The sequence below is a fragment of the Patella vulgata genome, chromosome 1 (genome assembly GCF_932274485.2).
Source record: "Patella vulgata chromosome 1, xgPatVulg1.2, whole genome shotgun sequence".
NCBI classification, from domain to species: Eukaryota; Metazoa; Mollusca; class Gastropoda; family Patellidae; genus Patella; species Patella vulgata.
In genome coordinates this window covers 61,213,959-61,239,564 of record NC_065879.2, presented here as the reverse complement: position 1 = coordinate 61,239,564, position 25,606 = coordinate 61,213,959, and the positions used below count along the sequence as shown (strand labels likewise).

Sequence of the window (25,606 nt, the reverse complement as noted above, 5' to 3'; positions counted from 1 at the left end):
TTCATTAAATTAAAAATGTTTGGCCGTTACGACTTAATTTTTTGGCCATTATGACCAAACTATTTGGCCGTTATAACCAAACTGTTTGGCCGTTATGACTAAAGTAGGGCCGTTTTGACCAAACCTGTTTTTGGCCGTTATGGCATAGGGCCGTTATGACCACATTCCCAAATTATACCAAGTAGAAGTGAGTTGTTGAATTATTGTATGTTCAATCTTACACCCTCAACTAGGTTGAACATACAACCCATTGTCGAAGGTTGGACTATAAGCAGGTCCCTAAACCCCAGATGATACTCATTACTGGGTCAGAGAACAATAGCTTATTCATACACAAAATTTGAATTGTCGTAAAAGAGCCAGACACCATTATTATTAAGAAAGAGAAGCCTGGCTGCCACCCCTTGTACGAAATGATCTATCCCGATAAGTGACGTAATTAGCTTCCATTTTTGTATTTCTCCATGTCCATAGATGAAGTTTTTATTTCTTATTCTTGGAATATTTAGTTGTACAATGGATTTTATTTTTTACAGGAGTAGGGTGACCCACCATAAATAAATATCTCCATATATCTCGACAATTTCGCCACAATATTTATATATATGCCAAGCCTCAAATCAGTTTCACACAATTATAGTCACTAAATAAACGATCATGTTGTACTTAATAAGCTATGACCATTAATCATCTATAAATAATAGACTGAAAACTGGTTCCATGTGTCGTCCATAACATCCAGACACTTTTGCGTAAAAGATAGGTTACGTGCCCTTGTTTTGAAATTAGTCTCGCTTAACCAGTCTATCGACCATTCTAGGGCTGATTGACAGGTCGGAATAATCCAGACTACTTTTTTACGAAACATAACAGAAAGCTAGAACAAGAAATTGAATTTAGAAATGAGCACGTTAGCTAGCTCAACAATTGTTTTAAGAAGCTTGTAAAAGTAAAATGAAACTACTGCTAGTATCATGTTCCTGTCTAACCCGAGTGTTTCTGAGATATTATTTGTACTAAACCAAAAGATGCCGCTCTTAACGGTACAGTTAATGATAAAGCGATTTAAAAATTGAAACGAACGTAATTTCTAAATCTGCTGTAATAACCAAGAAGCTTAATTTTACTGCTATTCAAAATCGTCAACAATAATTTTTTTACGGTTGTAATAGTTGATAGATTTGTAGAGAATTGCACGTGCCATGGCTATTTATAGTATCATACTGTCAGAAAGTTGGCCTCGACACGGCGAATGTGCACGCTTCAGTGGTAGTCTCGAACTATCAGCGGTTGACTGTATTTCTGTAGGTGCGTGGGTCACCCTAACAGGAGGTGATTTCAAACACATAGGGAAGTAAATGAAGTTTGTTCATAATCGAAGAAATCTGTTTAAAATTTACGACGGTTCAGACAGTAGTACTAGTAGTAACAGTACTAGTGTATTACCACTAACCATTGGTAAATAAATTGTATGTTCTTTCCCCTTTTTTTAATTTAAAATTTTATAAAATATTTATTACCGGTATATTAAATTTAAACGTACACAAAACCTGGGTAGATCTAAGTAGACACCAGGAAAAAATCTGCCAAAAAAGCAAACATTATCATGTCGTTATTTTTCTCTCAATGATAATCTTAGAGCCACCGACTTCCGATTTCACAAAAGGGGAAAGCATAGATAGTCTTTATAGGATATCTATGGGGGAAAGACAAAAAAATAAATCACTTCCCGTACAATGACCTTCACCTCCGGTGCATATTATTTAGTCCTGGAGATCAGATGAAACGAATATTCTCGTTTTGTCACGTTACAGTAAAAATGCTATAGTGAAAGTTTAATTTCATCATTTATTAAGTTCACTGTGTAATCTATTTCAGAATTATTTTTTTTTAAAAAAAACACAATTACTTTTGGAATTATGGCGCAATTATATACATTTTTATAATGAATTACTATCACTTTGTGATTCAATTTCATTGACGCAAAGCACTAATTGAGATATCACATCCAGCGCCCGGATTCAAAATGAAGTTAGCACACATTTTCCTAGCGCCAATAGAAACCTACATAATTATCACGAAAATAATTGTTACCTTTTTATTAGAAAATAACATTTAAGTATGGAAGCCTATAACTACCATTCATAATTTCTACTTTTCGCCTCTTCAGAACACGAAAGTCGAAAAGTAGAAGTTACGACAAAATGTGAGGCGACAAGACGGTGTACAAGCCAAAATCAACTCGAAAATAGGAAATTAAGAAATAACACACCGCGATAATAGCGCCCCCCGTTTTTTCTTAATTTCTACTTTTCGACTTGCATTTTGGCTTGTATACCGTCTTGATTCTGTGAAACAAAAAGCATTTTGCCACCAAAGCTGGTTTGGATGCTTTTTGATGCAGCTTGAGCGTACCCCTTGTTTATTGAACCCTCCAACGCCGCCTCGAATCCGGGTGCTAGAAACTTTGCGGTGGTATAACTCGATACGCCAACAAAGAACGTTAATGCAATTTGGCATGTTCATACCTTATGCATCTGTCGATTTGGTGAAATAAAGATCTTGGAGCCACCAAAGCTAGTTTAGAAGTTATTGCGTGCGCAGTGAGCCTACCCTAACACGATTCCCCAATCGTTTTAGTGTGTTTTCGTTAATATATCTAAAAAATCCAGCATAGGAGGCTTCTGGATTTTTGTATTCTAGTAGTTTATTCATCCCTTGACTCTGTGAAATACAAAACATTTTGCCACCAAAGCTGGTTTCGGTGCGTTTTGATGCAGCGTGGACCTACCCCTTTTCTCCGTGCTAAGTTTGCCTAGTGTGCGATATTTTAGTATGTTTACGGTAATAGTAATAATTTTTTTTTTTTTTTTTTTTTTTTTGGGGGGGGGGGGCTATTTTACATATATACTTTGCATTAATATGTCTTAAATATGGAAGCCTATAACTACCATTCATAATTTCTACTTTTCGCCTCTTCAGAACACGAAAGTCGAAAAGTCGAAAAGTAGAAGTTACGACAAAATGTGAGGCGACAAGACGGTATATAAGCCAAAATCAACTCGAAAATAGGAAATTAAGAAATAACACACCGCGATAATAGCGCCCCCCGTTTTTTCTTAATTTCTACTTTTCGACTTGCATTTTGGCTTGTATACCGTCTTGTCGACTTTCGACTTAGTCATATTTTTGTATTTATTGATGTCAGTAAGAAGGCGCCAACACGCTATACAAGCCAAAATGCAACTCGAAAAGTAGAAATTAGGAAATTAACACACTGCGCTATTAGCGACCTATGATCTGTCGTACTGTCGACTTTTCGCCTAGGAAGTTATTGTAGTCTCTGTCTTCCAGGTCACATTTGAATACGCGCAATTCCCTTTAACAAAAATGTCTGTGTGATAGAGTCTATGAAAAAGCGTGCTGAGCGAGACCGCTGCTGAGCGAGGCCGTATGTCAGTCAATTTGATTGACAGTTCGATATACGGCCTTGATATTACTTTTAGTTGTGGTTAAAATGAGAGTTTGGATCTCCCTGCACCTGTTTCTTATGTTTATATCTTGTAAAAATTTTCTCCATTAATTTCCATACTTGAATGTTAATATAAATGATGAATATTATCTTATATCTAGTAGGCAAACCCATCGCCCTATCTCACAAAGAATCTAAACAGGCTCGCTGTATCGTAGTTGCAAAAATGAGATGTTTGATCTTCCACTAAATCGTTATATCCCCCCACCCACCCACTCTCTCTCTCACTTTTATTTTATATATCTCAGAAATAGTAAAACTGTACTACATATAGAACCCCCAATCGGCATCGCAATGCAGTCAGTCTTTTTCTTTTGTTTAAAAGATTTGGGGGATATTTTTTCAATTGATTTTGATAAAATAATCATATTTCCTTCGAACGTTAAATACGTATATTAAGGACATTATACTATATTATATCCCAGAAACACGGAAATTTATCATCCAATATCGCGTATAGAGCCTAATCGGCCTCGCTATGCATGAAGTATACAATCGGCCTCGCTTAGCAGTTGGACTTTTGGAAGATTATAAAGTATTTCTATCAATTAATTTTCATAGAAAGAAAACAATATTTAAGTGATAGCATTTTATAAATTAAGAATTGTATCTTATATATATATCACAGAAATAGCGAAATTCGTTGCACTATACCATATGAAGTATACAATCGGCCTCGCTTAGCAGTGGGACCTTTTCTTAATTTTGAGAGATTGTGAAGTATTTCTATGAATTAATTTTCATAGAAAAATTATATTTAAGTGATTGTATTATATAAATTAAGAATAATATCATGTATATCACAGAAATAGCGGAATTCATCGCATTATACAACATGAAGTATACAATCGGCCTCGCTTATCAGTGGGACTTTTTCTTAAGTTTTGAAAGATTATAAAGTATTTCCATGAATTAAATTTCATAGAAAAATTATATTTAAGTGATTGTATTATATAAATTAAGAATAATATCACAGAAATAGCGGAATTCATCGCACTATACCACATGAAGTAGACAACCGGCCTCGCTTAGCAGTCAGCCCTTTTCTTATACGATTAAAAGATTTGCGGATATTTTTTCAATTGATTTCCATAAAATAATGATATTTCTTTCTAATGTGTTACGTATATTAAGCACACTATCTTATATATCCCAGGAACACGGAAATGCATCATCCAATACCGCGTATAGAGCCTAATCGGCCTCGCTGGGACTTTTTCTTAATTTTGAAAGGTTATAAAATATTTCTGTGTATTATATAAATTAAACATGCATTATGTAAGAGCTAAATTTGCATATTCTATGTCTTTCTTTAGGCCTGAAATGTTATATAAACTATTAATTAGACATTGATTAACGTATCCAGACTATAATCAACGCTAGCCTGCGATATTTGTTGGATTATTATCCGATTTGCTGCATAACTTTCCTTCTCGATTTAACGAGTAAGTGGATAATCGAGACTATGATTTTTGTCGAACAGACTTTAGTAATAATCCTTATAAGACATATAGAAGTAGATTTCACAAATTAAAAACACTTATATGGATATACTACTTCTGAATTTATTAACATGCTACGTTTCGATACACATACAGATATCGTTATCAAGCAAATAATGATTTATAACAAAAATGTGGTGCAATATATAGTTAACAATTGGAAACCATGTAACAGATTAATCAATAATTAAGAATAAACAAGATGAGAAAAGTAATAATATGGATAAACAATTACAAAGGATTAACAAATTGAAAGCTTGTAATGTATTGATAACAATCAATAAATAGTCCTTTCTAAACTCGACCTTCAAATAAAATGGGAGCGACTTAAACAAGAAAGAGGCGGGGCTTACATCTGCCTCGCTCGTCAGAATCGTAAAAATCGGTCTCGCTCAGCACGCTTTTTCATTTACCAACTAGACTCTATCACACAGACATTTTTGTTAAAGGGAATTGCGCGTATTCAAATGTGACCTGGAAGACAGAGACTACAATAACTTCCTAGGCGAAAAGTCGAAAAGTCGACAGTACGACAGATCATAGGTCGCTAATAGCGCAGTGTGTTAATTTCCTAATTTCTACTTTTCGAGTTGCATTTTGGCTTGTATAGCGTGTTGGCGCCTTCTTACTGACATCAATAAATACAAAAATATGACTAAGTCGAAAGTCGACAAGACGGTATACAAGCCAAAATGCAAGTCGAAAAGTAGAAATTAAGAAAAAACGGGGGGCGCTATTATCGCGGTGTGTTATTTCTTAATTTCCTATTTTCGAGTTGATTTTGGCTTATATACCGTCTTGTCGCCTCACATTTTGTCGTAACTTCTACTTTTCGACTTTTCGACTTTTCGACTTTCGTGTTCTGAAGAGGCGAAAAGTAGAAATTATGAATGGTAGTTATAGGCTTCCATATTTAAGACATATTAATGCAAAGTATATATGTAAAATAGCCCCCCCCCCCCCAAAAAAAAAAAAAAAAAAAAAATTATTACTATTACCGTAAACATACTAAAATATCGCACACTAGGCAAACTTAGCACGGAGAAAAGGGGTAGGTCCACGCTGCATCAAAACGCACCGAAACCAGCTTTGGTGGCAAAATGTTTTGTATTTCACAGAGTCAAGGGATGAATAAACTACTAGAATACAAAAATCCAGAAGCCTCCTATGCTGGATTTTTTTAGATATATTAACGAAAACACACTAAAACGATTGGGGAATCGTGTTAGGGTAGGCTCACTGCGCACGCAATAACTTCTAAACTAGCTTTGGTGGCTCCAAGATCTTTATTTCACCAAATCGACAGATGCATAAGGTATGAACATGCCAAATTGCATTAACGTTCTTTGTTGGCGTATCGAGTTATACCACCGCAAAGTTTCTAGCACCCGGATTCGAGGCGGCGTTGGAGGGTTCAATAAACAAGGGGTACGCTCAAGCTGCATCAAAAAGCATCCAAACCAGCTTTGGTGGCAAAATGCTTTTTGTTTCACAGAATCAAGAGATGAATAATCTACTAGAATACAAAATTTCAGAAGCTTCCTCTGCTGGTTTTTCGAGATATATCACCGTAAACATACTAAAACTATGGGGGAATCGGGTAAGGGTAGGCTCATCGCGCACGCAATAACTTCTAAACTAACTTTGGTGGCTTCGAAATCTTTATTTCATCAAATCGACAGATGGATAAGGTATGAACATGCCAAATGTCATTAATTTTCAATGTTGGCGTATCGCGTTATACCACCGCAAAGTTCCTAGCACCCGGATTCGAGGCGGTGTTGTTTATTGAACTCTCCAATTAACGCAGCCTAGAATCCGAGTGCTGGGAAATTTTGTATTCTAGTAGTTGATTCCGTGAAACAAAACACGATTCGATAGGAACTTTGCGGTGGTATAATTCGATACGCTAACATAGAAAGTTAATGGAATTTGGCATGTTCATACCTTATGCATCTCTTGATTTGGTGAAATAAAGATCTTGGAGCCACCAAAGCTAGTTTAGAAGTTATTGCGTGCGCAGTGAGCCTACCCTAACACGATTCCCTCATAGTTTTAGTATGTTTACGGTAATATATCCCAAACAGCCAGCATAGGAGGCTTCTGGATTTGGGTATTCTAATAGTTTATTCATCCCTTGACTCTGTGAAATAAAAAACATTTTGTCACCAAAGCTGGTTTCGATGCGTTTTGATGCAGCGTGGACGTACCCCTTTTCTTCGTGCTAAGTTAGCCTAGTGTGCGATATTTTAGTATGTTTACAGTAATAATATTTTTATATGGGAGGGGGGGGGGCGTGGGTCTATTACATATATACTTTGCATTAATATGTCTTAAAATGTTATTTTCTAATAAAAAGGTAACAATTATTTTCGTGATAATTATATGTAGGTTTTTATTGGCGCTAGGAATATGTGTGCTAACTTCATTTCGAATCCGGGTGCTGGATTACGGGTGAGATTCCGTTCGGTGTCTGTCTAGGGCCGTCACGTCCTATATATACATTTTTCGCTTGTGGACCCTCTAGAGCTCACAGTTGTTATTTGATTTTATAAACCTATAACGGTAATTAAACCTCTTTGATCTTTAGGGTATATTCTATGCCTGGAATAACTCGCGGTCTGAACGTCGGGGGCGGCTTCGGATATAGGCTATAGGGGAATTTGGGGTTAGCCTATTCTTCTGAAGAATTTTCTTTAAACCTGTAATACGGGTTACTCATCCAAGGTAGGGTTTTTTCCCATAGGAAAACATGTTATAAGGTTTTTCTTACTGGAATTCTGGGATATTCTCATTTTACGTACATGTAAACGCATAGACGGTTTATAAGCAAGATAAAGTCCTCGACCTAAGAAAAAAAACCTCGACAGAAAAACCTCGGCTTCTTTTTCCCGGGTTATTTTCTTCAGTCTGTCTTTCCCCAGCAATCTAGCTTCGTGCTTTATCCTACACGTTGTCACCGTTACACAATTACGGTTGAGTGCAAATTTTATGAAAATCGGACCGAAACTGTCCGACAAAATGGCCGCTACCCTTAAAAGCATATATATAATACTCAGGGCCGCCCTCTCAGCTCGTCCAATAATTATTGTTCAACCATGATTCAACTAGGTCCCGACCATGCGCACCCGAACATGAAATGGTTAGACTATAGTCGCGACCGTGGTTAACCCACCTTTCCATGTTGGTTGAGGCTGGTCAAGTCAGATTAAAAATGGACGTTTTTGATTTTTGTCTTAATAATGAGTAATTGCTCCACCAATCTTCAGACATTCAGCAATTCGTCGTGGCATGCTCCTAATCAACCGTCCAATCACGATTTGGGGCAATTTGACCAACTCCTCTTGCAGTGCCACGGCCAATCCTTGCAGTTTTGTCGGTTGACGTTGACGAACACGTCTCCCGATCAAATTACACGTAACACACTAAAGCAAAGATACGCTAAACAGTAGATCTTATGCAAGAACCGATAGGAAAGCAAATATGGATAGATAAACCAGCACCCGGCAGTTTTCATCAACCCTTCCTTGAAGTGTCAAATTTGACAATGGACCCCTCCCACATGTATGGCGCTATTGCGTGTCACGTGCAGTTCAGTGGTTCTGTTGGGGCGATATGTTCTTCCAATCTGTTTTACAGACCTAATGCGACATCCGTCTTTTATCTCTGTCCAAGATGACTGACCTTTAAAAGGTCAGACCGCTGTAGTTCTAAGGGTGACGTCACATCACAATGTTTACCAATAAAGCAAGATGGCATCGATAACGCCAAAAAAGATTACTTCTGTGGCTTGTTTTTGTTGTTTTAAAACAAACACGAGCAGGTCAATCAGATTAGACGGTAAAAAATGTACTTCTGAAAGAATTCAGAGTAAAAAAACGTCAAATTGATGGTCACACGTGCGTTGTTTACATCGAACGTAGTAATATGAACTGGTACGGGCAAAATTATATCGTTTTACCCATTTTACGCCTCCGCGTACTATCTTCTGTACCTATTTACGCTAAATATGGAATATTTTTTATCAAGATATACTTCAAACACCTTTATTTATTTTTCTAATACTAAAAAAAATGTTTCAGAATTTAATTTGTCGAAAGAAAAAAGTTAATATTTTGTAGTCATTAAGTCGCATCGATGTCATCCTTATCAGTGATTGTAGCGGCCAAGCGAATATTCACTGCGGATCAGTGTAATGTTCTTCATCTGTGCACATACCCTCAAAGCATGTCAAATGTCCATGACTATTTATCATCTCGCAACCTGCATAGGTATTTGCACTTCAATATCCCCTACTTTTTTGAAGAGTATATCATGAAAACATGCTGAAATGATCGAAAGTAATCACTCTTTCAAAAAAAAATGTAAACTTACTAAATTCACTTTTGTTCTTTGTGACCCCGGAGGTCAAAAAGGACAAATTTTCCATTTTTACACTAGGAAGATTTAAAGCAATAAATGTCAGCGTAAAATATAAAAACTAAAGTGAAATTTGTTCTAATTAATAATATAAACATTTAAAAACTTATCTTTAGGTGGTCTTAGCACCGTACATTTACTTTGGAACGTCGAAAAAGATCTTGCATAACAGAACCAAAACACTTCGAAACTTGTTCCAAAAACACGTAAAAACTGTCAAATCAAAATCTCCGGCCCGATTTAGTTTAACAACGATTGTTATACATAATGAAACTAAGTAGTTATGGAGCCTGTTCAGGGACGCACATGCTGCGCATGCGCGCACGTGACCTTGACCTTGCACGTGCGTGACCTTGCACTGAATGACCCCGTGACCTAGTTCGTCATGACCTTGCACTGAATGACCCCGTGACCTAGTTCGTCATGACCTTGCACTGAATGACCCCGTGACCTAGTTCGTCATGACCTTGCACTGAGTGACCCGTTGCACGTGCAGTGACCTAGTTTGAGAAAGAGAGGGCGCGCGCGCGCGGGAAGAGAGAGAGAGAGAGAGAGAGAGAGAGAGAGCAGAAGAAGAAGAAGCAGAAGGGGAAGGAAGACCAAAAGAAGGGGAGAGAACTCTTTTACATTGATTAAGTTGGCCCTGAAAAGGGCCGTTGGCCTCACTAGAACGTGAGGGTTCCTTAACAGGAACACTTCGGCTTTTCCGCCAAATACCTTGGCCGCTTCTGGCATTTGAGATGATGTTTCGACCTCTTATGATAGGTGTTGGAAACATCTACGCCACACCAGTAGCAGACAAGGTAATCGACATCCGGCCGATTACCCCTAAACATGGGGTAATACCCCCCACAAGTCGTGCAAAAGCGATGATCGTTTGAAATTCGATCCATTTTGCTAATGACATCTCTGGCTTTGACACTCCTATTTATAGCTCGGGAGGGGACGAGTCTAAGGTGTTGGGACGATACCATTTTTCACCAATCAGAATAGCATGACGTCACAAAAAAACCATGACGTCACGAAAAAAAACCAGACACGTGATATGTTGTCGACATTTTATTGAACAAAACTTTTTATCATGACAAATCAAACTTACAAAAAACATATTTACAGAGCAAAAAAGCATCGACATCGTTGACCCTTCTTCTGTTCCTGTTGCAAGTTGGGAAAATGATCCCTAGCCCATTGTTCGACGAGTATATCGTTTACACGATACACGCGACCGAAAACGGAAAGGGGATATGGGGAAGGAACGTGAAATCGATGACACAGAAAATACAAGCAATAATGTCCGCACACGACACTATCGAGTCCTTGAATCCATCTGGGTTGGTAGTCGAGTCGTTGATCTTGAACGAAACGTCGAAAGGCGTCTCCATAGATATCAGGGGGGCAACCATAGGAATCAAAGAAGGTGACGTGATTTGGCCCTTCACACACAAACACGGTCCAATGTTTGCCCGGTTGGTCTTCGTCGTCCGTGTTGATGACGTAGGCTTTGGGGTACGAGGTCGGGTGCAGTATATCCAGGTGGTTACGAGCCCACACGCCTCCGAAAATGGGAGCGGGGAGATGTTTTTTTAAAGCTCGTGTCAGTTGTCGGTTGGAGAGAGCCTCACCAATCGGTGATGATTTTCCGTAAGTGGTCGATTTCCAAGACATTGTCGTATTCGGCAAACAGAACAAGACTGAGGTGATTTGTCGGGGCCGCACCGAACTTGAGTTCCAAATTCAGTGCACCTGTCTCTTTCACATGAAAGTAGTTACCGTCGGCTCCGTGGTCGTTGGTCAAATCAAAACAATACAGGTTGTACCCATTAATATAGTCGTGGAAAGGGAGGTCCAGGTCTTCTCTGGTGTTTAAGACGGCCACCCTTTTCATCAAATCCAGGTAGGGTGCGATGGCTTGTCGCTGGGGAAAGTTCACGTCGTATTCGCTCACGATTTCCCCGTGCTTGGTCAGCTTGATATTTTCCAATTGATTGTGTTCGAAATGGAACGGATTTCTGTTTTTTCTTCCGTCATAGGCCGTATTGCGCACCAACCCCACGATCAGTCTCTTCGGCAAGATTTCCTTGTCGAACAGATTACCTAGGATGTGATGAGTGCGGTTGTCGGGAATGACCATGTCTCGGACCACCACGCGATTCACCGGATACTTGGCATTGGACGATAGAAGTTGCTGTTCGATGCGTGTCCGGGTACTGGGATTCAGTGTGACGAACGGGATATTCAGGTAGGCTTTGGTGAATTCGACTTTGTAGTCTTCTGCATCGTTGCCTTCGCCGTACATCAGAAAAAATTTCGGGGATTGTTTTTCCAATTTCAATCGCACGTCCACACCGCTAAGCAGATACCGATCTTGTAGACACATGTCCAAGTGTAGACGTGACTGCAGTTCAAAGGTGCGACTGCCAACGATGACTTTCTGACGTTGTTCCAATCCTTTGTTACTCGGCGCCTGTCGTACACCGTCCACCGTGGTGGCGACGGATCTCGTGGAATCGAACTGACCGGCTGTGTCTTTTTCCCACATGACTTGTTTCGACAGGTGATCGTTCTTGGCTCCCTTACCGAAACTCAACAAATTCTCCAAGTAAGCCCGGTAGGCATAGTTTGGCAGAGAAGTGGTGACCAAGGTTTCGGCAGCTGTTCCCAAGCGTAATTTGACGTCTTTGAACAACGAATGAAACAGGTTGTTAACGGGTGCGACTTGACTGTCCGCATCCAGGTCACTCCCGTCGTTCTTGGTCACCTTCAGGGCCAGGTGCAGCGTCATGTTGGCCAAATCCATGTAATCTTTGGTGTGATTGGAAATATGAAATTCGATGGGTCCGTCGTGGTTCAAGTCGGGTGTCAACGGATACTTTCTGATATTGGTCACTTTGTGTATGGCCGTCTGCGTGTCGGGTACGCTGAACAAATTCTGCAATTCGTCTCGCGCACAGGGACAGGAATCATTGCGCATTACCTGCGTAGCCATGATCGAAGATATCTAATTTGCGTCGTTTGTGAGCAGTGACCTGTGTCTTCTTCTTCCTCTTTGGACGATGCGAAGTGGACGGGGATGGCTAGGGGTATTTTATAGGTTCCAGGTGGGCGACCACGTTCTTGAGTGTGTCGGACATCGTGTTGGACACCGCGGGCCGAAGCGTGTCCTGAGCGACTTTCTTCCAGTTCCATTTTTCCCGACTGCTGACGGCGTCGAGCACGCTCTGTCCCACTTTGGGTAACACTTGGGCCACATTCTTTTTCACGGCCGCTTTGCCGGCCGACCACAGAGTCTTTCCCACGGATTTGACGGCATTCAACAATCCCGACCATCGCCCGGCACCCCGTTGTCGCAGAATTCCCCCTCTGTACACTACCAGTCCGGCCCCTCGCTGTCTGAGCACTCCACTTTTGTACACTTGAATCATCGTCGGCGACGGAAATGAAGTTGGACCACCACCTTACCGTCGAGAAATGGCACGGCGTTTCCCGTTCCGTTCCTTATATAGAGACCAATGGAGTTTAGTCGACTGTACTTCAGTGGTAAGTATTGAATCCTGGCGGGACGATGATACAATCGTCGACTGGGAATCACGTCCAACAGGGGAGCCTGCATGTCGCCCACAATCTGAGGTGCAATAATGTCTGTGTACACGTAAAACAGATCGTAATGGATTTGAAGATTTGGGGTGTGGTGAGCGTAGTAAGGCAGGAGACTTTGGCCATCGTCGCCGGTCATTATTATGGACTGCAGGGGAATCACCATTTCGTTTCCCGACCATCCCAACATGGACACGATGGGTCCCCGCAGACGAACTTCGATTCTCGGCAATACGTCCAAGTAGAAAAGCGTCTGCACGTGATTGATTTTCAGATACACTTTATCGTTGGTGTGGTCTTTCTTGAAAGAAACGAAGGAACCTCTTTGCACGGCCCCTTGACGCATTATCTCTCGAGTTTCGTAATCGCTCTGCTGTTTCTTCTCGTGGTCGGTCATTTCCTTGTTGTTGGGATCCAAGCGGACGGGTTGATTGGCCAAATGATTGTAGATGGGAGCCAGATTCCACAAATCATCCAGTCTAGTGTTCAGGACATCCAGGATATGTTTGAGCGACTCGTAGTTGTCACTCTTGATGTGTGTTTCCATTTCGATCGATCCCTTGGCCTCGCCACCCTGGACACCCTTGAAACAATACGAGGGATCGATGCTGTGGTGTTCCCGGCATACCTTTACTTCGGGTTCTTCGCTCAAGGGCGACCAAGAATGAACGCGTAAGCCGATCGTATTGTGTCGGTGATCGATGTTGTTCCATTGGTCAGGTAACGTGATCATGGACAGTCCCACTTCCCATTCCCGATGATCGACGAGAAGGGGCGGATCCAGGTGTGTTTGATACGTGGACACGGTGTTGTCGGGATACCACGACATGGAACTGTCACTAGGGAGCGTGAGGTAAAAGGGTCGATCGTTGTTCATTGTGTTTGGTTTTCAAGGTCGGAGAAGGTAACAGGTAACCCAGGGTACTGGAGAGCAAGGCCGTCCACAACGTGGTCTGTGATCCGTCGGGTTTGAAAGCCAATTGGGACAAGGAAACACCTGCCACGACGTACACTAAAATCACTTGACAGAAAAAGACGATTTCCGCTTGGGGCACACGTTTTCCCAAGAGTGACCAATTGTGGGAGGTCGCGGATGTGGACGTGATTTCGTCTTGCATGTTGACTGAAGTGAGCGTCTCTCACTCCTATTTATACGTTTTGGAGACTGGTCCTGTCGATCCACGAATTAAAACTCGCCGGATAACCCAACCATTTCACCAACACTTTGTCTTTTTTTCTTTCGAGTACTCTTTCGATGGGAAAGATCTCGTCGTCGTTGACTTGAACCGCTTGCAATTCTTCGGGATAGAAGGTACCTTGTATGGGTTCGCCTCTTTCGTCCAACAGCTTGTAACCGGGACCAACGTTGGGTGCGACGTTAAACGTTTCCAGAGTCCAGTTCGGCCAGTAACCTTTGTCGAAGGCACCGTGTTTCGGTAAAGCCAAACGTACGGTCGTACCGACGTCCATGGCCCTCTTTTTCTTTTTGCGGGGGCGTGGAGGTGTTGTCAACATCCATTCGTGTTCGGGACGAACGTCTTGGGGTGCCATACCGATGGTCCGATGTCGTCTGGCGTTGTAAGCCCGAACCAATTCATCTAGCACGTCAATGTACCGTTGTGTTTGTCGATGAGTAAAGTATCGCCACATGCGCTCTTTCAGTGTCCGCTGAAATCGTTCCACCACACTGGCCTTGGTTTCGACGTTGTGTGTCACGAAAAAATGAATTTTTTTCTTTTTCAGGTAAGCTTGCATTTTTCGATTGAGGAATTCGGTGCCTTTGTCCGTCTGAAGTCGCTGGGGTTGTCGACTTTGAAAGATGCGACGAAAGGCGTCCACCAAACTATCTCCCGTCTTGTTTTTGAGGGGCAACACCCAAGCGTACTTGGAAAACACGTCGATGACACACAGCAAGTACCTGTATCCCTCATTCTGTTTGGCCAAGGCCGACATATCGCTCAAATCGGCTTGCCACTGATGATCTATGCCGGCCACCACGGTGGGAGTCCGAGAAAATTTCTTTTTCAGTGGTTTGTGCAAGGTGTACGGCCTTTGTTGTTTCAACCATGTTTTGACTTTGTCCAAGGGCACACCGGTAGCTTTGTGGAGACCCAGGGCTCCACCAAAAGCGGCCGGGTGTTTCGGGTCGTAATAGACTTTCTTCAGCTTTCGTTCCATGTTTCTGTCGGGTTCCATGTGATCAGGCTATTTATAGTTTTTGCAAGGGGAGCCATCGGGCTCGCTTGGTAGATGTAGATCTGACTCGCCCAGTAGGTGTACTCGTAGTCGGGGTATCGGTACTGGAGATTTTCTTCTTTCTCGGGCGTCGCGGCGGAACGGGAGTCCGTGTGGGTGGCGTGGACAACACGTTCCATCGTTCTTGATTGCCAATGGCTTCGCGCGGTACGTTCGTGACTTTCAAACTTTGCATCACGCCAAACCATCCCAGTGGAGCCTGAGTATTCTTTCGCCGACGAACCAAATCGTTCACGATGTCGATGGCATTGGTGCCGGGTACGGGTACGCCATTCCGAACCAATTCCAAGTTCTCGTTCCACGACCAAGGTGTTTTCTCCTTCAGGTGTTTCAACAAAAGGCGAGCTCGATGTTGAAAGACCCGGGGGACCGACTCCAGGATGGGGGCCTCCGAGACCACGGTTGCTTCTTCTTCTTCTTTTTGTTCGGGTATGTTCTCGTCCGACAAGGGAATGACCTGCTTTCTTTTCCTTTGCATCGTTTGAAAACGTTGTAACAATTGTCCGTATCGTTGCATTTTATTTTCGTCGGTTAGTGTGGGATCGTTTAGCACGTGTTGCATGTCTTGGTAAACATTTTCGACGACCTGTTCCAGTGGATCTCGATCGTATGCGGGTTCCACTTGTCTGACTTCGATGGGTTTGACGTCGGTGGGACCGTCGAAGGGCACCAGTTTCATTTTCTTTGCGAATTTCATCTTTCGGAAAGGACCGGGCCAACCGCTTGAAAAATCCCCCTTTTTGTTGCTTCAGAAGTCGCCGACGGGTCTTCCAAGGTGTTTTAGACGTGCCCAAACGTCGTAACAAGGGGGCGTCCTTTTTCAAACGTTTGACCACGTTCTTGGTCACAGGAACGTTGCCGCGAATCAGGTTTCCAATACACTCACACACACCGTCGACGATGGGTTGAGCCTCGAGCAGAAGTGGTCGGTCTTTGGGTGCAGTGTTCAACAGGTACCGCAGTGTGTCCATGACTGAGCTCGGGGCCGTTCACCGGTTCCCTTTTTATACCTTTTCCCTTATCCCCCAAATAATCTAGATAACTCGGCGGCCATAGCGTTCGCTCTTTCGCCCCTTCTTATGAAGGGATGTTTACCACCATGTTGTCATCCCAATAGTTTAGATACCAAAGGGGCTAAAGCTGGGAGGGCCATAGCGAGCAATGCACCGATGGCACCACCTTGTTGATTGAGAAGTCGCTGTTTGACGACGGGTGATGTTCGTGGATTAGTCAATTTGCGAAGCAATGCTTGATATTGTTTCAACTCCTCGGGACTCAGACCCCTTCCGCGCTGAACGTTCCGTCGAACGAATTTATTTCGTTTCTTGTTTCTTTCCTCTTGCAGTCTTTCCTTCCATCGCAGCAAGATACGAATCAACACACCCCCGAAGAACCCACGTCCTCCAGGTTTCATGATCAGGGAGAGTTTTTCGGCCGTCGGCATGTTTCTCTCGGTCAGTTGGCTCAACACTTGTCGATTTCGTTCCACCCATTTCTTGTGCTGGGCATGCAATGGTTGAATGTTACCATTCAACAAATGGTTGGCCACCAACTTGAACCACTGCAACAATCCAAGACGTGCCCTACCCGTATTCTTGACCAACTGTCCATAAGCCATATCGGGAGTCAGATGTTGTAACTTGCGAATAAAGGACTTCAATCCTTTCATAGAACTCTTCTTTTCTCTTCGGGGTCGACGAATGATCGGCGAGGGAGACCGAGAAGGGGATCTTGTGTGGCGTGGAGGTGTGACCGGTAAGGTGAGACGTGGTGGCGTGGCCGGTAAGGGAGACATGGGGCTCCCAGGTGGTGTCAACGAGGGCAGCCATTGTGTTGTGGGTGCCCTCATTCTCGGACGAGTCTGCCTTCGTACCGTGGGATCACGAAGGTCCGGTGCCAGGGTCGGGAACGTCGCTCTGGGAAGGATCGGAGGCGAATGTTTCCGCTGCGTATTCTTCGTACGAGCCATCGTGACTAACAGAATCAAGTCGAGTGACAGGTCCCCCTTTTATACTTTTTGAACGTAGGCGATGGGTGGTTCCTCTTGGGGTAAAATGTTGGATCTCAAACGCAAAGCTTCGGGCGTATCGGGTTTCAAATCAATGAGTAAGTAACTGCGAGGGGTACTCGTCGCATCGGCATAAGCTTCTTGCATATACTTGGAGTGGGAGGGGTACATCTGACGGGCCAACACGCCAATTTGTGAGGCGTCTCGGGGATTCTTGAACAAGACCAAGTAATGGGCATTCAGGCTGATGGTACGCTGTTGCTTGTCGAACAAGTTTTGCACAATGTAAATGACACTCGTGTCGTGGTGATGACTCTTTTTCGTGAACCACTTTTGCAATATCTCCGTGTCTTCTCCCATCAAATCGTCCACGACCAAGACTTGTGGACCCTTGACTTGTTCCATCACGTCGTCAATGTCTGTCAAACCTTTGACGTAAGTGTAAGGAAAGCGATCGTAACTCCCTTGCCATTCCCCATAGGCCCACACGATGCGCTGGGGAGGGATGTCGAACAGGGACGCTTGGAGAAATTTCTGTACAAAGACCGTCTTTCCAACACCCGTTGGACCGCTGACTAACATGGTAAAGGGGTGTTTGAACGCCACATCCATCTTGCACTGTTTCCCCCCTACCCTTTTCCCCAGCCTTTTATACCTTCGCGCCCACCACAGAACAACAGACATGGAGTGAAACAAGAACAGAATTTATTTTACAAAAAATACAAACATAGCATGGCATTCAATACAAATACAAAAAACATGGCCTATAGTACAAAGGAAAAGAAAAAATGTTAGTTATCACGTTGTCTCTTCAGGATCTCTTGTCGCAGCCAGGGTACGTTTCGCAGGACGCGAGGAATCCAATACACATGTCCCAAAAACTTCTGCATCGAATCGTGTGGGTGCCAGTCTTCCAATTCGGCAAACGTGACGACGACGGGTACCCATTCGCTCATATCGAAACAGGGGGGATAGGACAAGACTTCGGTCATATCTCTCGGACCCGCATATTGGATAAGTGCTCGGGAAAAACTGTCTGTTTCCTTCTCCGCCAACAAGAGAACGGTCGGCTTCGGGGTTTCACTGGTTTCACTGGTTTCACTGGTAGTCGGGGAAATAACTGGTGGACTGGAAAGCTTCGTCGGCTGTTTTCTTTTTCTCTTTGTAGCGTCTGTAGAGTTCGAACGCTTCTCCACACCAGTACCAGTATCGCTGACTGCGGGTGTTGTCTCTGGGCACATCGATGTTGTTGTCGAACATGCGACTGGTGACGGCTTCGAAGTTGTTTTCTGTTTGGATTTCTTCTTGGCACTCGAGCAGGCCGTGGCCGAGCTGTCCACAGTTGAGGCACTTGTGATTGTCGTCGGTGGGTCTCTTGACTCCGTAACACTTTCTTTTGACAGTGTCTTTTCTTTCTTCGTCACTCTTCGCTTTTTGGGCTTCGGCTCGTTTTCCACACTGGGGTGCCCAGTGTCCTGGTTCTCCACAGAGGTAACAACTTCCATAGGAGCCATAAGCTGGTCTGTCTTGTCTTGGTTTTCGTTGCTGTTGTTGGGAACGAGTAGGGCAGTCTCTATACCAGTGTCCGACATTGTTACAAGAGAAACAAGCTTGACTAGCCATCGAGAGCAGAATGAAATTTGATTCTGACACTTCGCTTCTTATAGTCTTGGCCGTGACGTCACTCTCTTTTGATTGGTTCTTTCTTTTCCTTCGTTTCTATTGGTTCGTGTCTAGTCTATGATTTCCAGGCTTTCCACGTACTTTTGCACTTCTTCCCAATCGATGACGGCTTCACTCACGTGACAGGCCTCCAACAACGTCACCAGGTCGGCTCGATTACCGTGTCTTTGTCGCCACTGATTAAAGACGGTGAAAATCTGCATGCGCGCGTTGTTAGGATGACTCATCTTGGCTTGACTGATCCGCGCTTCTCTGATTCCTAGATGTCTGCCAATACATTCCCAACCTTCTCCCAGTTTGCCGGACATGACGTTGATATCCATTTGATCCAGGGACCATCGTTTCTTTTTCTCCGGTAACTCGTCTATCCACCGTCGTATGGGATTCTCTTCGTCTTTGGGTTCGAGAAACTCGTCTTTGCGTTTGATCAACCCCGTCTTAAATCCCGGAACCACACGCCAAAACTTTTTCAAGGCTTCGTCGACGTCTTCTCGCCATCGTTGTTCATCCTCCCATTTCTTGACTCGGTCCCGTGGATCGTCCATCATACTGCCGAGCACGCTATCGATGTCTTCTGGTTTCGGCTCGTCCACCCAGAGGTAGTGATTGTAATCGTCGACGGGATGTGAGGGTACGCCCGTTATGGAACACACGCCCAATCCCAGACACGAATGGTATCTCTGACTGGGATGCTCGTACTTGCAGCCGATACACTCCTCGCGTTGCTTTTCCTCTATGATGGGTAAGTAACAGTTGCAGACCCGAAAGTTGAGCCATCGTCGTCTTAGTTTCTCGATCAAATCTGTATTTTCCGCCGGTTCGTCATCTTCCCTGTTTGGTCGCCATCGCCCTGACACACGAAAGTCAGTATCCATAGGGGTAAGTGTTGATCGGTTGGCCATCGTCGTTAAATTGAACAAAACGTTTGTCGTACACGATTTTATATCTTTTGTTCTCGGGGCGTGTCCAGAGACGTCGGTCACGTGATCTGAAAATCTTGAACGGATTGGCGATGACAAGCGGTTCGTTTTGATTGACGTGCCGTACATTCTCTTTCATGATGTTGTAATTGAGTTGTTGGGAGGCACGATAATTCAGGGTGAATCCCCGGACTTTGCAGACAGTTTTTCCATCACTTTGCCTGTACGCGTAATTCTTTGGCCCTCCGCTGACAAATTCCTTAATGGTAACATTCTCGGGCAACTCGTTCTTCCATTGACCCAAACTCGAACCTTCCGGGGGATTCCATGAGGTGGAGTGGTATTGGTAGATGACGCTGTCCGTGTCAAAATAACAAACACGTTCTCCCAACTTTTCCAAGACGGAATAGAGTTTCAAACGAGCCTGGGCGGTGACAAAGGCCGCGATCACTACGTTGGTGATGGGACAGGGTGCGACGTGTTCATCTTTTTTCAGTGTTTCCACCAATACCATATTGTCGTTGACCAACTGGACATCTCGCACGGTCTGGGTCACGTCCAACATTTTCTCGAAATAGTCGCTGGGCTCCGTGATGTATTCGGTCTTGGGAAAGTTGTCTCTCTGTCCGAATTTTCCCCACGCTGTGTTCAATTGGAGCTTACTAAACGCCCGCATACCTTTGTTGGGTTTTATGGAGGCGGGATCCAGGCGAATACCTTCGGTGTCGTACACGTCGTTCACGAAGCGGGTCTTATCTTCTTCGGTGTGACAAGTGTCGGGATAACCGCTACTTTCCATCTTCTTCTTTAGGTAGTGATTGATGTACCCAGTAAATAAACCTCCTGTCTTGGCCTCGGGATCGTAGGTGCTGAATTCATTCCAGTGCCAGACTTCGTACACTTTCAATACTTGGTATCCCAGGGCCACCGCTTTCTTCAGTTCTAGGGTGACAAACGTACCCACCCAGGCTCGCTGTTCCTCGGTGTGATCACAAGGTTGGTATTCGGCAATCTCTCCTTGTTGCATGTGTTCGTCGACGCAGCTTCGACACAGGGCAAACACCAATTTCTGTTTGCGTCGAAAAGGAAGCACCGGGTGGTACAGGCCACGAGGCGGCAAAACCGAACACTGGATCAACCCTTCGTACTGCTGCCACTGGTCTTGGTCGGGTTGTGTGACGATTGTAGGTTCCTTGATGGGAAACGTACCGTACTTGCAAATGTAGGGGTAGAGAGACACCACGTCGATGTAACGCATGTCTTCGGCCGACTCGTTGACCATCAGTTGAATGGCATTGGTTCTCCCGCCGAAGAAAGCGTTACGGGGCAACAAAGGTTCGGGGGCCGGCCATTGCTGATCTTCCAATCCGCTCAGAAATTCGTTCATCTCGGGATCTTGGCGTCGTTCTTCCTCCATCCCACACTCCCACATGACACGGATGGTCTGCATACCGTACTGTTCCTGGAGTCGGCGGTGACGTTCTTGGGTCTTCTGGTACAAATCTCTCATACTACGAGAGGGGTCGTAGGGATGTTTGTGTTGAACGTCTTGGACGGGGCCCGGAAAACATTTGGGACAACCGTGAAAGGCACACCCGTGAAATTCGTACACTGTACCGGTGGTCGTGTCCATACCATCCAAACTGTAAGGGCCGACTCGGCATTCACTACCGTTGCGGGCGTGTCGAATGTTGGGTAGTGGGGTCTGGTTTCGGAAAGCGGCCATGGTCTGTCGATGTTGTTCCCATTCCAACCATCGAAGGGCTTTGTTGGACTGTTGTCGAGGCTGGAAGCGATGCCAGTCTTGACCCGGTTTCGGTTCTTGCATCAGGGCTCGAGGAATGACGACGAGGGTGTCTTTCTTCAGGTAGTGTGTGCGTAGTACGCGACTGCAGGCAGAGGCCAGGGTCAGGCTTTTTTCGAAGGGATCGATGCCCGTGTCCATGAGGAATATCTCGCGAAATACACCACAACATCGGCGCAAGACATCTACATCGCTACGGCAGTAAGCCAAAATTTCCTGACGAAAATCAAAGACGTCGTGACTGTGTTGTTCGTACCACTCGTGAAACTTCTCTCGTTCCGATACACTCATACCATCTGGATCGTAATCGGTGTCGGGAGGATAGGCGCCCACGTAATCTTCATTCTCCGGTCTGTTAAAGTGGTGAGGGAAGTAACCTTTCTTGAGTTCTTGCAGGCCAAAAGTCTTGGGCATGTCCCGTAAAGCCATCGGTAAAAAGTTGAGGGAATCGATGAATTTTACCGTACCGACAGTGATCGTCATCGCTTTTCCCCCGTTCATAATTACTTCGGGTTGCGCCACGGAATGTTTGTGCAGCGTCTGTAAAATCAGCAGTCCGTCGTAACCTTTGAAATTGTGCGCCACGGCGATCACGGGACTCGATTCGTGACTGTCATGTTTCCGACCATCTACCACCGTACCGTGAGCAGCGAGTTGCAAAAACCATTTTCCCACATCGTCCAGCGTGTCTTGACCTTTAAACACAATTTCTCGTTGGTGATTCCAGTACATGTCGCAGTGCTCGCAGGGTTCTTGATTATCGAGGCAAAAGTGACAACAGGTTTGCAGGACACATAAGTTGGGTATGTGCTCACCGGAATCTTGCTGGCATTCAAAGTCAAAGAAGACAAAGCGGGTCAGCGTTGCTTTCTGCTGTTTGTCGATTTGGGTCTTTCTGTCTTCATTCATGTCGATGGGTGATTTCAGCGGTTGAATGTAGCAAAACTGTTTTGCGGCCGTGTGCCACTCTCGGCAGATGGAGCACTGGTATTCTCCGCATCGGTGTTCTTCCAAATTTCGCTTGGCTTTGATGACGTCCCACTCCTTTTGACATTTTTCGCATTTCTTCCACCGATGACATACACTACAGCTGGCTCTGGAACGGGTAGCGAGATGGTTGTCGAAACACTGCCGGCTCATAAACACACGATGACATCGGTAACACGTCTTTGTGTTGGGATCGGGTGGACAGGCTGGACCTACTTTCTTGCATCCTTGACACATGACGTGACACGAATGTTTCTCGGCACTATAGTATCCCACCTGACAGGTCTCACAAAAATACGACCTTTCCACAAAGGCGGGCATGGAGGTAATGACGTCATAATGTCTGCTGTGTAAATACAGGTTCAGATGTTTTGGTGTTCCGTTGACGTGTTTTGTTCCGCGATAGATCGCCTTACCAAAGATGACTTGAGAGAAAACATTGAGTTGGTATCCTTGTTGGCCCAAATACTTGGCATACAGTTCCCACGTTTCCATCCCCGTACAAGCTTCCCTGGTTCCACCCACGGCCTCGATGAGAGCTTCCGTTTTCTTCGTCTGCCACGATTGGGGTCCTGCCCTCCTCTGTAATCTGTTCCTTTCTCTTTCCCATTCAGGCGTGTCCTGTTTGTTGGCATAGTGACGAGCGACGACAATAGCTCGCTGAAAACATAATTCGTCGGCATTCTTGATGGTGACGAGGCATTTCTTTTTCTTCAAATACTCGTCGAAATTAGCACAGTGTCTCTTCTTCACGTTTGTTCCGCTACCTCTGCCATCCGGAAGGGTCACGTGACATATATTCATAGACATGCGCTGATCCAGTCGAAATTCTTCATTACTCTGTAATACGGCAGCCACTTTCTGTAAAAGGTCTTCGGCCTTTAACAAACGATGCTCACGAAACGGTAACCAAATAGGTGATTTGAGTCCTGGGTGACTGATGGCGATTCTAACATAGTCACTTTCTCTAGCGTCCAAGGTTCGACGAATTTCCTCAATGATGGCCTCAAAGGTGTCGTGTAATTGCTGTGGTACATCTATGGCCGGAACGTGGGACCAATCCTCCAAAAAGTCTATGTCCACACATAACGATTCGGTTCGGAACAATCTACTGTATCTTCTATCGACGGGTCGTAATGAAAAACTCATCTTGCGCGGCTCGATGATAGCGTGAAAGTGTTCAAACCTATCGCGTCTCTCCCTTTTATCCCCCATATGCCGTGACGTCATCAAACGTTCGATATCGTACACCCCACGTGACATAACGTTGCACATGCGTTGTATAACGTTACATCACGTCTATATTTAGCCTCCAACGTACAATCTACGATGTATAACGTTGCATCACGTTATGCTAAGCGCTGTGACGTCGCTCTATGCATGGACTCGTCTGTGACGTCATACTCTCAAATGGATTCGTCCTATGACGTCACTACACGAATGGACTCGTCCGTCAAATGGATTCGTCCTTACGGTAATAAAACGACGGACCATCCCTCTCTCAGTATCAGAATGGCTGACGGCGCTCCCATCATTCGCCTCGAGGAAAACCTCAACGTAGATACGCTCTTGTATCTCAGAGGGAATACTCTTGCCGTGATTACCCCTGACGATATCTTTGTCTTACCTGACGAGGTATTAAAAACACCTCCCAGGAAAAGACCCCCTCCCGAATTAGTGGAGACCATCAGACGCAACCGACATAAAGTGCGTCGCACCCTCACGTTCTAGTGAGGACAACGGCCCTTTTCAGGGCCAACTTAATCAATGTAAAAGAGTTCTCTCCCCTTCTTTTGGTCTTCCTTCCCCTTCTGCTTCTTCTTCTTCTGCTCTCTCTCTCTCTCTCTCTCTCTCTCTTCCCGCGCGCGCGCGCCCTCTCTTTCTCAAACTAGGTCACTGCACGTGCAACGGGTCACTCAGTGCAAGGTCATGACGAACTAGGTCACGGGGTCATTCAGTGCAAGGTCATGACGAACTAGGTCACGGGGTCATTCAGTGCAAGGTCATGACGAACTAGGTCACGGGGTCATTCAGTGCAAGGTCACGCACGTGCAAGGTCAAGGTCACGTGCGCGCATGCGCAGCATGTGCGTCCCTGAACAGGCTCCATAACTACTAACTAGTTGTCGGAAAAACAATTTTTATCATTTGCTTGATAAAGACGAGAGTATCCTCGTCGAAATGTCGCATAGTATCAAACTCAGTAATTGTGTATCCATAAAATTGTATCTTGTGTTTAATATGTTCAATTATTAAATGCCAATCTAATAATAATAATAATAATCTTTATTCAAAATCTCAGTGAGACACATGAATATAATATACACATAAAATATTTACAGTTAGTGATAGTATACGTACATAGTATTTTCAGATAATATAATATACACATCATTACAGATAACATTCAGTATTCATTTAATCTTATTTAAACTTATTTACAATAATAGAGATGAATTTACATAGATTCTCCAGTTCTGCACCGTGGCTATTAAATATATTGTACACGTTGATAGCTGAAGGACACTTCAGGTAATAACTTTTTATAAATTTACAACGTTCATTTTTAAGGATTTGGCATTTGAAAATGTAATGAAATTCGTCGCCTAATTCACCTGTATTGCAGAGAGAACAAATACGATTTTCTTCTGGGGTCTTTATGAAAACCCCGGCTTCAATTGGCAGTCTATGACTTCGACATCTAAATTTACTAAAGTAATGTCTATATTTCGGAGGTAGATCTATTAAGTACTGTTCAAAGATGAACGTGGATTTAAATAAACGATAATTTTTGCATTTGCTTGTATTATATACAGTGCTATTCCATTCTTGTTGATATTAATCCTTTAGCCTTAGCAGTAAACATTGCTTTAACCAATTAGCATTAATGTTACAGGCTTGG

General features: G+C 44.0%; 1 protein-coding gene across 1 annotated transcript in view; it reads right to left on the bottom strand.

Moving 5' to 3' along the window:
• The window catches only part of LOC126831130 (uncharacterized), a 37,682-nt gene extending 35,984 nt beyond the window's left edge, over positions 1–1,698 (bottom strand). The window contains exon 1 of the mRNA XM_050561792.2: positions 1,544–1,698. The gene's annotated coding sequence lies outside the window, so the exon portion shown is untranslated. The remainder of the gene's footprint in view (positions 1–1,543) is intronic.
• Positions 1,699–25,606: the final 23,908 nt, after the last annotated feature.